Raw genomic sequence first — 11,350 nt, forward strand, 5'->3', positions numbered from 1 at the left:
GAGGTGAGTTTGGCTGAAAAAAACTGAACCCCACCGCCCTTGGGCGGCCCTTCCTATTCAGATCCCGGACCAAGTTAATGCCTTCTTCTCAATGGCTGTTGTATCGGAAGTAGGCAATGGGAATCGCACGTTGTTCTGGACTGATCGTTGGATCCATGGACACTGTATCGCTGATCTTGCACCTCGACTACTAGAAGCCATCCCAAAGAGAAGGGTGAAACGACGTACTGTCCAGGAAGCCCTTACTGATCGCAGCTGGGTTTTGGATATCAAGGGAGCCCTCACGGTTGGTGTTACTGTGGACTTCCTCCATCTCTGGGAAATGTTGTACAACCTCGAACTAGAGCCTGATGTAGAAGATGTCCACATTTGGCGGCTATCAAATAGTGGGCAATACTCAGCCAAGTCTGCTTATGAGGGTTTCTTCATGGGATCTATTCGGTTTGGACCGTATGAGAGGATTTGGAGAACCTGGGCACCGCCCAAATGCCGCTTTTTCCTTTGGTTGGTGACCCATAATCGGTGCTGGACGACAGATCGCCTCGGGCGACGTGGGCTGCCTCATCATGAGCGGTGCCCTCTCTGTGACCAGGAAGATGAGACTATCAACCACCTTCTAGTCTCATGTGCCTTTGCTAGGCAATTCCGGTATCACTTTTTAAGGCAGGTTGGTCTCCATTCCTTGTCACCACAACCTTCAGACACTTCTTTTGACAGTTGGTGGGAACAAGCTATTGAGCAAAGAGCGGATTGATCAGTGTAAGCTTGGGAACGCCAATACTCCTGCATCTCCGGTCGAACACGCCTTCTGTGGTACGACTGGTCCAGGTTCCCGAAGGAGTGCGACAGCACCCGAGGCAAAGCACACCAGTTGGAAAAAAATCTTTATTTTGCCTTGCCCTAGAGTCCCTGTGATGGTCCGAGCATTGTAAATCTGACCGAGCCGGACACGCCTTTAGTCTACCCCTCGACTATTGTGACTTCTTCGATTGGAATCAAATAAGTACAAAAAAGACCTATCACAACTGCACCAGGCATTCAAGTCTCAAGCGTGTCAAAAGCTCCTTTTCTCGAATCACTTCTTGTGTCTAGCTTTCCTGACGCATTCGCTTCACTCTCATATTTTACTGTGCTCGCAAGAAAGTCCGAATACGACACATTTGATCTCGTCGGACACTATACAGTATAGAGCTGTGAGTAAAACTATTGCCTACGGAGTGCACTCGGTCACAACATTTGTATCAGTAGTAGTAGTAGTCATGAGTGGCTTTGATCTGTGTTGAACCCAACTTTGTCTTATTTTTCGTGTATTTGATAAGATTTGTTGAACTTGCAAGAACCATGCATCAAGGATTATTTTTATTTAAAAACTTTATAGTTTAAAAGATCACAGAAGGTCCGACCGTCTAAAATCTTGACTACCCGGACGATGTGCTCCTGCATTCTTGCGCAGACGCCCGTGTGGGTGGCGTCCGTAGCCTGTTGCAGTAGGGGATGTCACCTCCCGGTCTGTCACATTGACGTGATGAGGCAAAGCCCCGCTGCCCACCCACGCGAACGTCTCAGTTGTGGGGGTGATCGACGGCCCCCAAACTATAACAGCAGAGACAAGGGGCGAGAGGGAAGGTTATACCTATTGCCTTCTCTCTTCAGAGCTCCTGATTCTATCCCAAAGCTTTTGCCTTCCACCCTACTACACCGCCGACGTCTCCGGCCAGGACCTTGGGGGGGGCGGACGAGGTCGTCTGTCGATGTGGAGTCTCCGGAGGCCTTCAACGCGCTGGCAATCCTCCACCGACAGACGGATCTTTCATCGGCCTGCTCTCTAACCCGCCAGTTCCCCCTTTCGAGGTGGATCATCACCGCTCTTCATGTTGTTTATCTTGATTTAACCAGAGTATGCGAGCAATGCTCACACTAGTATTTGTGTTCATGCTGTTTAATTTAACTAGTATTTTTTTACCTACTATCTCAATAGGTGTTCATGGGCATGATGGCGTCCCGAGCCTTGTTCGCCCCGGTGCCTGGTTCTTCGTCCGCGGTCACGCTTGGAAAGCGGCCCCGCAAGGCATCCCCCGATGGAGGCAGCCACCCGCGATTTCGTGCCATGCTGCGTCGGTCAGTTCGGTAAAAGTCGTTTGCCTTCTCAATTAGATCGCTCTCCCCTTATCCTATATGGGCTTGAAGTTGGATTGCATTGTGCAGTGCTTCCTCCATGATGGCACCATCCCAGGTCATGGGGCTTTCCCCTAGTGGTGCCAGAGAGTCGTCCCATCGCCGCTTGCCACCGACGGGCCCGTCTGTCCCCGCACAGCCCTCTGGTTCTGAAGTGAGCGAATCGTAAGAAGAGCGTGAATCCTTAGACGACGTAGAGTACCGTCAATTATTGAAGGATTACCGCAAGGTCCAAGCGGATTTGTCATCGACCAGGCTGAATGCCGAGACGCTGCGTGGTGAGCTGGATGCCGCGTGCGACGCACTTCAAGCTTCCAAGAATCTGGCCTCCCAGGCGTGAGCCAACTTGGCGATCACCAAGCAATAGGCCCAACACATGATGAACCTTGTTGTGGTACTGAGCACGTGGGTCGACACCCTGCAGATGTCTGTGCTAGCTGACTGTAATGCGGCCTTCCCCGTTGGAAGAGTGGATAATCTGTTGGCCGCAGAGGAGCACCTGCTAGCCCTGCCGGCCCGAATTCGAGACGTCGTGACCGAAGCCGTTCGTCAGGGTGCTGCCACGGCGCTGGCTGCTGCCCAGCTTTAGATTAAAACAGCGGTGAACCTCGGAGTGGCGGAGCAGGGTTTTCTGCCGCGTTCGACGAACAATGAGATCGTCGATCTGATCGAGAGTTTGGAGCCGGCCGCCAACGTCGTCTTACCGAAGGTGGACGTGGGATATGTGGGACATATCAATAGTTTTAGTAGTCATGAATAAGTTTGATCTGCGGGACACCCTTGCAAAATATGTGAAATCTTATTTGCATGTTGGTGTTAACTTTTGTTGAACTTTGTATCGGGCCTTATTTGGATGCATATATATCCACATCAATTCACATGTCTTGGAGTGGAATGGAATAGAATTTAGTTTAATTCCACTCCAATCCACTTCAACATATGTGGATCGAGATGAATACATGCGCATCCAAACAAGGCCTTAGGTGGGTTAAACTCTGTTGACCGTGGTGTAGCTCAGGTCCTTTGGTCATTTTGTAGCTGGTTTGTAGCCCCTGTTGGTTGCTTTTCGCTACAGATTTCTTTGTCTTTGATCTAATAGATAATATGCTTGGGGATGGCACACGTGAACACGCAGCCCCACCGCCGGCATGCCCGCGGCCAAACTACGTGCACCGCGCACGCATGTGTAGAAGACGCACCGCTGCTAGGGCAGCACCTGTGCCACGCGCCCGAGCAGACAATAGTGGCTCCACTAAATCCGGTCGTGCAGCCATCAGATCTACTGAAGGGGAAGCCCACTGGCACACAGCCCTGCCGCCGGCATGTGACCAAACTGCATGCCCAATTCCCCTGCACATGTACATGAAGAAGAACATCGTAGCACAAAGCAGCTCCACCAGATTAGAAGTGGAGTGGACACCGGGCTCCATGATCGGACGGCCGATCACGCCGATAGTGCTCGGCATCCGGTAGGCAGCCCGCCTCCTGCCAGCTGGCCAGCCGCCAACCCTAGCTAGGCAAATCTGGCCTCCGTGTGCAGGCCGAGGATGGGCGTCACCGGCCACAGCACCGGCAGCCGCAGCACACGGGCAACCCAGCTTGGCCGCCGCCGCCCCGGTTGTCCACGGCCCAGCTAGCCACGCGCCCAACCCAGCTAGCCATAGCCGTAGGTCCAGGACCATGCGCCCGCCCAGCAAAGGCCGCCATCCCCCGGCCGAGGCGGGAAGCTGGAGGGGTGGATTTAGAGGTGGGTGCGACAGATCCGGGCCTGGGATGGCCGGACCCGACCGCCGACCGCCCGGAGACAAAGGGGAAGGAAGAGAGGAGGTAGAGGGGGCTCGTGGGGGAGAAGGGAGAGGTTTGCTGCTGATAGGGCCCGTTTTTGGGGTCCTCCGCGGGCCGCCACCGCACGCTGGAGGGCAGCGGCGTCGGCAATCGAGGAAGTGGTGCTTGGAGAGGTGGGGGGTTGGGTGACCGAGTCAGTGGTTCAAGACGTTAATTAGGATTTAGGGACTCGCCTGAACTGAACCCTTGCACATCGTGATGGCTTCGCCCACATGAGTATCGTGTGACTTGTCTTCCAACTTTGGTAACCTCACAACAGATACACAAAATAACCACGCATTTAAGCTAACTATCTCTAATCTTTCCGTAAGGGGTTAATGTTCTATTGCACATACTAGTATTTAAGGATTATACGTTCGGTTATGAACCTGGGCCTTACGTAGTCTACTTTTGGTGATCTAGGCGTCCAAACTATGCTAAGCCGGGGGTCGAGGTGCAGCGATCAATGGTACTCTTTAGGCACGTCTACATTCATCAATTGCTTATTTAATACTACATCAGTTATCAAACTCTGCATATGCATATATGCCTGCTCAGAATCCCTGGATAAAGTCATACACTACAGCAGACGCGTGCTTTGCCGAGTGCAATTGCACTTGGCAAAGAAGGCTTTACACTCGGCAAAGCCTTTGCCGAGTGCTGCACTCGGCAAAGAGCTGTCGGCATATCCCTTCACGGCAAAGGCTTCTTTGCCGAGTGCTTTTTGTCGGGCACTCGGCAAAGCCTTTGCCGAGTGCCGGAAAAGCACTCGGCAAAGATTTACACTCGGCAAAATGAAAATGCGAAAAACCCCAAAAATAATAGTAAATTTTTTCAAAAAAAAAAAATCGGGGGAGGCCGCCACCCGCCAGCGCCCGCCCGTCTTCATCGAAGTCGGTGCATTTTTTGCGCTAAATTCGCGGCTAACGCAGCCGGTGGGACTCACGACCTCTCCCTCGCGTGTCTGCTGCTCTACCACCGCACTACACTGTCACTTGTGTCTAGATTCCGTTATCTATCCTCATATATTATACTAAACCAAGAGTAAATTGCTTGTTTGAGGCCCAAAACGAATTCAAATCAAAAAGTGGTCAACTACAAAGTTTCATAACTTTTTGACATCTACAATTTTGATTTAGGAAGTTTTTCCATCCGAGGTAGTTTGAAAAATTCGAATTTCAAATTTGAGAGATTCAAACGTAGTTTTGCATGATAAGATGATTTCAAATCAAAAAGTTGTCAACTACGTAGTTTCATAACTTTTAGAGATCTACAATTTTCATTTAGGAAGTTTTTCCATCCAAGGTCTTTTGAAAAATTCAAATTTTAAAATTTTCAAATTCAAACGTCGTTTTTGTATGACAAGATGATTTCAAATCAAAATGTTGTCAACTACAAAATTTCATAACTTCTCAAGATCTACAAAGTTTATTTTGGTCATTTGTTCATCCAACATAATGGTAGTAACATTGTTCACAAATCTTATATATCTCTCTTCTACTTTCATGAAACTAATATGAGAGATATGAGAGATGTAGATTTTATGAACAACGTTTTTGTCGCTTTGTCAAATGAAGAAATGACCATAATAAACTTTGTAGATCTTGAGAAGTTATACAACTTTATAGTTGAAAAGTTTTTCATTTGAATTCATTTAGGGCCTCAAAAATTGCTTTGAAAAACTGATTTGCCGAGGGCAAAAAAAAAATGCACACGGCAAAATGCCTCTTTGCCGAGTGTCAAAACAAAGGCACTCGGCAAAATACATATTTGTCGAGTGCCAGAAAAAAGGCACTCGGCAAAAACGCATTTTGCCGTGTGCCGAAAAATAGCACTCGGCAAAATACATATTTGACGAGTGCCAGAAAAAGGCACTTGGCAAAGACGCATTTTGCCGTGTGCCGAAAAATAGCACTCGGCAAAATACATATTTGCCGAGTGCTAGAAAAAAAGCACTCGACAAAGATGCATTTTGTCGAGTGTTTTTTTTTTTGCCGAGTGTATTTTATTTGGCACTCGGCAAAGACCATCTTTGTCGAGCGTCCGATAAAATACACTCGGCAAAGCCTCCGACACTCGACAAAGTGCCGATTTCCGGTAGTGATACTCATACCGAGGAGACCATAGTAACTGGTTCAAATCATAGTGACGAAACATGTTTGCCTATGCCCTATAGTAGAATGGTTGGCAACTGATGCCCATAGTAATATTCAAACCATCAACTTTCCCATAGAAGGGGAATAGTCTACTATATATAAAGAAAATGAATCTGCATCCTAGGATTCAGCCTTCAGCCTGTCTTAGCAAATAATCTAGCCTCTGTATTTCATCAATTTTCTGTGCACAACATATATGATTGAGCCTCTGTTTTCCACTGTAGTCCCTGTCTTCCACTTGTAGTCGGTGAAGACTTGCCTGAACCGGGTCATTCATCCTTGTCAACATAACCTGCACAGGAACATTATGACGTCAGATATCATACATATGTTGACAGGTCCATGTAAATGTCAAGTAAAATAATTTCTAGAAAAGGATTGCACTTCCAACAATGTTCAGATGCTTAGTGCTGAACTGCTGATTCAGTGCTTTTGTAATGAAAAAATCAAGTTGTCAAATATATGAAGTCCATCTCCCAATAATTTCACAGCTAAAAGATGGGTCATGTGACAACAAAAGCCCTTGCATGCTGTAAAATCAAGAAATGGTCAAACACAGTGAGGTACTGGTCTAAATGCTCTGAATATATACAAAAGCATGGGTTGGCCTGTCAGTGGCTCCGTAACTGGTCTAAGCTATAAGTCTAGAATTTCCTTGAGCTATTGAATTTCTAGCTCAAAAAAAAAGAATCAACGAGAGACTCAATTTCCAAACCCACTTAATATTGTTTGTTGTAAAAACGCTTGCAGTGGTGAGAGCTCTCACTTAGTCACCAGGTTGTGGGTTCGAAGCAGTCTCTCCGTAGATTTACGGGGGAAGGTTTGCCTCGGTTTTTCTCTTTCCCAGACCCCACTCATTTAGGAGCCTTTGACACTGGGTCTGCCCTTTTAAAACGCCCCACTGGTGTGGCGCTTAACATCGTCTGTTCTTTTGATCCCAGAACCATGGGGATTGAGCCCCTCAATCCCTCCCAATCCTCTTCAATCCCTTTTATTTCTAGAACAACCAAACAAGGCCTAACTTGGACTCATGTTCTTTCTTCTACAGTACAAGTTAGGAAAACTCGTAGGGTCACGTTTGTTTTTATTTATTCAGTTGCTTGTCATATTTAGGGCTTCAGTGGCCTGTAATATTTAGAGTTTGTTTTGGACTGCTCTGCTCCACTAAACCAATTCTACTCTATTGTGGAGCAGTTCCACTCTAGGGTTACAATTGCACTATAGAGGAGCTGGATTGGATATGTTTGACTTGAAGTTTTGCTCCAGCTCCAGGAATGGAAGGCTTTACTGTGAATCATCTAATATGTCCTTGGATGATTTGTGTAGTGCATAATTTGAAATATGTAAGCATGTGTGGGTGACTGTATTTCTTTTTTTACGAGTTGAAAAATCCCATTTTTTTAATATACGAATAAATATCATACTGGTACAGGTGCCTGATGTAGCTTATGTCAGCGTCAATTTGCTTGCCCAAAGTGTGGAAAACCAATAGTAATTTTGCAGAAAATGATCAAACCAACATCCTGTGCACTCAAGAAAGGAATATCACTACCGGAAACCGGTACTTTGCTGAGTGCCGGAGGCTTTGCCGAGTGTATTTTATCGGGCACTCGGCAAAGACGGTCTTTGCCGAGTGCCAAATAAAATACACTCGGCAAAATGCGTCTTTGCCGAGTGCCTTTTTTCTGGCACTCGGCAAATATGTATTTTGCCGAGTGCCTTTGTTTTGGCACTCGGCAAAGAGGCATTTTGCCGTGTGCATTTTTTTTGGCCCTCGACAAATCAATTTTTCAAAGCAATTTTTGAGGCCCTAAATGAATTCAAATGAAAAACTTTTCAACTACAAAGTTGTATAACTTCTCAAGATCTACAAAGTTTATTTTGGTCATTTCTTCATTTGACAAAGCGACAATAACGTTGTTCATAAAATCTATATCTCTCATATTAGTTTCATGAAAGTAGAAGAGAGATATATAAGATTTGTGAACAATGTTACTACCACTATGTCGGAGGAACAAATGACCAAAATAAACTTTGTAGATCTTGAGAAGTTTTAAAATTTTGTTGTTGGCAACATTTTGATTTGAAATCATCTTGTCATGCAAAAACGACGTTTGAATTTGAAAATTTTAAAATTTGAATTTTTCAAAAGACCTCGGATGGAAAAACTTCCTAAATAAAAATTGTAGATCTCCAAAAGTTATGAAACTATGTAGTTGACAACTTTTTGATTTGAAATCATCTTATCATGCAAAACTACGTTTGAATCTCTCAAATTTGAAATTCGAATTTTTCAAACGACCTCGGATGGAAAAACTTCCTAAATGAAAATTGTAGATCTCGAAAAGTTATGAAACTCTGTAGTTGACCACTTTTTGATTTGAATTCGTTTAGGGCCTCAAACAAGCAATTTACTCTCGATTTAGTATAATATATGAGGATAGATAACAGGATCTAGACACAAGTGACAGTGTAGTGCAGTGGTAGAGCAGCAGACACACAAGGGAGAGATCGTGAGTTTGAATCCTGCCGGCCGCGTTAGCCGCGAATTTAGCGCAAAAAATGCACTGACTTCGATGAAGACGGGCGGGCGCGGGTTGGTGGCGGCCTCCCCCGAATTTTTTTTTGAAAAATTTTACTATTTTTTATAGATTTTTCGCATTTTCATTTTGCCGAATGTAAATCTTTGTCGAGTGCTTTTCCGGCACTCGGCAAAGGTTTTGCCGAGTGCCCGACAAAAAGCACTCGGCAAAGAAGCCTTTGCCATGAAGGGATATGCCGACAGCTCTTTGCCGAGTGCAGCACTTGGCAAAGGCTTTGCCGAGTGCAAAGCCTTCTTTGTCTAGTGCAATTGCACTCGGCAAAGCACGCGTCTGCTGTAGTATGTTTCACGGGTGCTGAATTTTTTTTGACATCGGGGCCAACCATCTCTCATGCAAAAAAAAAAAATAGGTATAAAATTCAGAGAAACTTAAATTCAGAACTGATCACTGATAAACAGGTCTTGTTTGTCAAAAGCATTCTGTAAATGCTTAAATAGACATTACAGGAAGATAAAAGTTACTGAGCAAATTCACAACCCCTAAACATGCCCATCGGGGGGGCAAAGCATGGCCAATTCATGGATAAAGGCATACTCATACCGAGGAGACGATTAACTGATCTATGCCCTATTGTACAATGGTTGGCAACTGATGCCCGTAGTGACATTCAAACCATCAACTTTCCCGAAGAAGGGGAATAGTCTACTATATATAAAGAAAATGAATCTGCATCCAAGGATTCAGCCTGTCTTAGCAAAAATCTAGCCTCTGTATTTCATCAATGTGATGTGCACAACATATATGATTGAGCCTCTGTCTTCCACCTGTAGTCGGTGAAGACTTGCTTGAACCGGGTCATTCATCCTTGTCAACATAACCTGCACAGGAACATTATGACGTCAGATATCATATATATGTTGACAGGTCCAAGTAAATGCATCCTTCTCAAGTGAAATAATTTCTAGACAAGGATTGCACTTCTAACAATGTTCAGATGCTTTGTGCTGATTCAACATGAACTCGTGAACTTTTGTAATCAAATTAAAGATGAGGATGGGTGATCCACAGAGCCAACCGTGGCTGATCCACCGAACTCGTGAACTATTGTAATCAAATTAAAGATGGGGATGGGTGATCCACGGAGCGAACCGTGGCTGATCACCTGAGAACTTTAGTTACTTTAGCTTGTGTGCTTATATGGCCCAGCTCCGCATGTGGAACAGGTCTGCATACGCATAGCATCTCGCTTACATTTTCATCCTCGCTTCGTATAAAAGGATTAACCCAGAGGTGTTATGTTTGGAACAACAACGATTATAAGCCGGTCCTCACTCTCCTAGACTTTCAAGGTGATATTAAACCCACTAACAACTACTCCACATATGCCACTTAGGTTACATAGGCGAACTTCACAACTACTATACATGCTACTGATTGGCTAGGGTGTTACATTGCGTCTGCTGCTAGAGACAAATCTATCGATAGCAGCGACAGATTCATAACAGAGATGTGAGGCCAGAGCTGGGACCTGGCCGGTTCTACGGCAGCAGCGTGCCGAGGCAGCGCTTCTTCCCCGGTGACTGCATGGACCCGCTGGCGTCCATCATCGATAATCTCCTCGAGTGGGCATGCGAGGCGCACAGAGCACTGGTCCATGGCCCAAGGGCGGCTTTGGCGTGAAGCCCCTCCGCCTGCAGGGCCACATCGAGGGCTCCAATGAGCCATCGACAAGCTCCGCCACCGCACGCTGCTTTGCCAGGGCAAAGGCCAAGGCCCGCGCCGCCGGCCACAAGCCCACCTTGCTCGCCGCGCTCAGCTCCGACGAGGAGGAGGCGGTGTAGGAGCGGGCCCTAAAAAAAGGAAAGAAACTGCAACTCGCGTCCGTACTCTCCGCCAAAGACGCCGGTGAGGAGGCCGCATACAGTTGGCTCGGTGCGAACACAAGGTTGACAAGTACCCTTGTGTGTTCGTTTTGTGATGAGTGATTGTCAATGTGATCCACGAAGTAGGTTGAGTGGTGACTAACCCTACCATGGCGAAAGCTATGTGTGCGACATGTCTTTTGGCTTGTGTTGTGCAGGTGTGGAGCTCGGATGCGGTGGTCGACGGCGAGGTGAAGGTCAAGGAGGACGTGCCGTGCCGACAGACCGGGAGCGGTGAAGGACAGACGTGAGGCTTGGACCGAGGGACCCAGAGGCCGGGTGACTAGCCGCGGTGGCTGACACTTGGGACATCGACAAGTGCAAGAAGACATGGAGTGACGGTGTTGACCGGGTCAAGACGGCGGACACGTGAGTCGAGCGAGGCTCAGGAGGACTTGGCGGGCCGGCCAGTCGAGGACGGCGGTGACACGTGTCGGATGGCGGGGGACGCGTATGGAGTACGCTACTCACGGACGGTTTGATGGTTTGGACCTCAAAACCATCGGATGGACGGTTTACGGGTTTGGGCCACAAAACCCGGGCGGAGGTTCCGAGGAGGGACGGACGGCACGTGGCGGCATCGGGGAGTTCACGTCGAAGCGAAGCTACCGGTGAGAAGGCGCGGTGGTCGTCGGATCAAGATTACACTGGGTTGGACAACAACGCCCTTGGGCTTAGCGGTTCAACTCATTTGTATCCAGGGGCAAAACTGGGAATGTGTAATAGCCCT

This window comes from Miscanthus floridulus, chromosome 9 (genome assembly GCF_019320115.1).
Source record: "Miscanthus floridulus cultivar M001 chromosome 9, ASM1932011v1, whole genome shotgun sequence".
NCBI lineage: Eukaryota > Viridiplantae > Streptophyta > Magnoliopsida > Poales > Poaceae > Miscanthus > Miscanthus floridulus.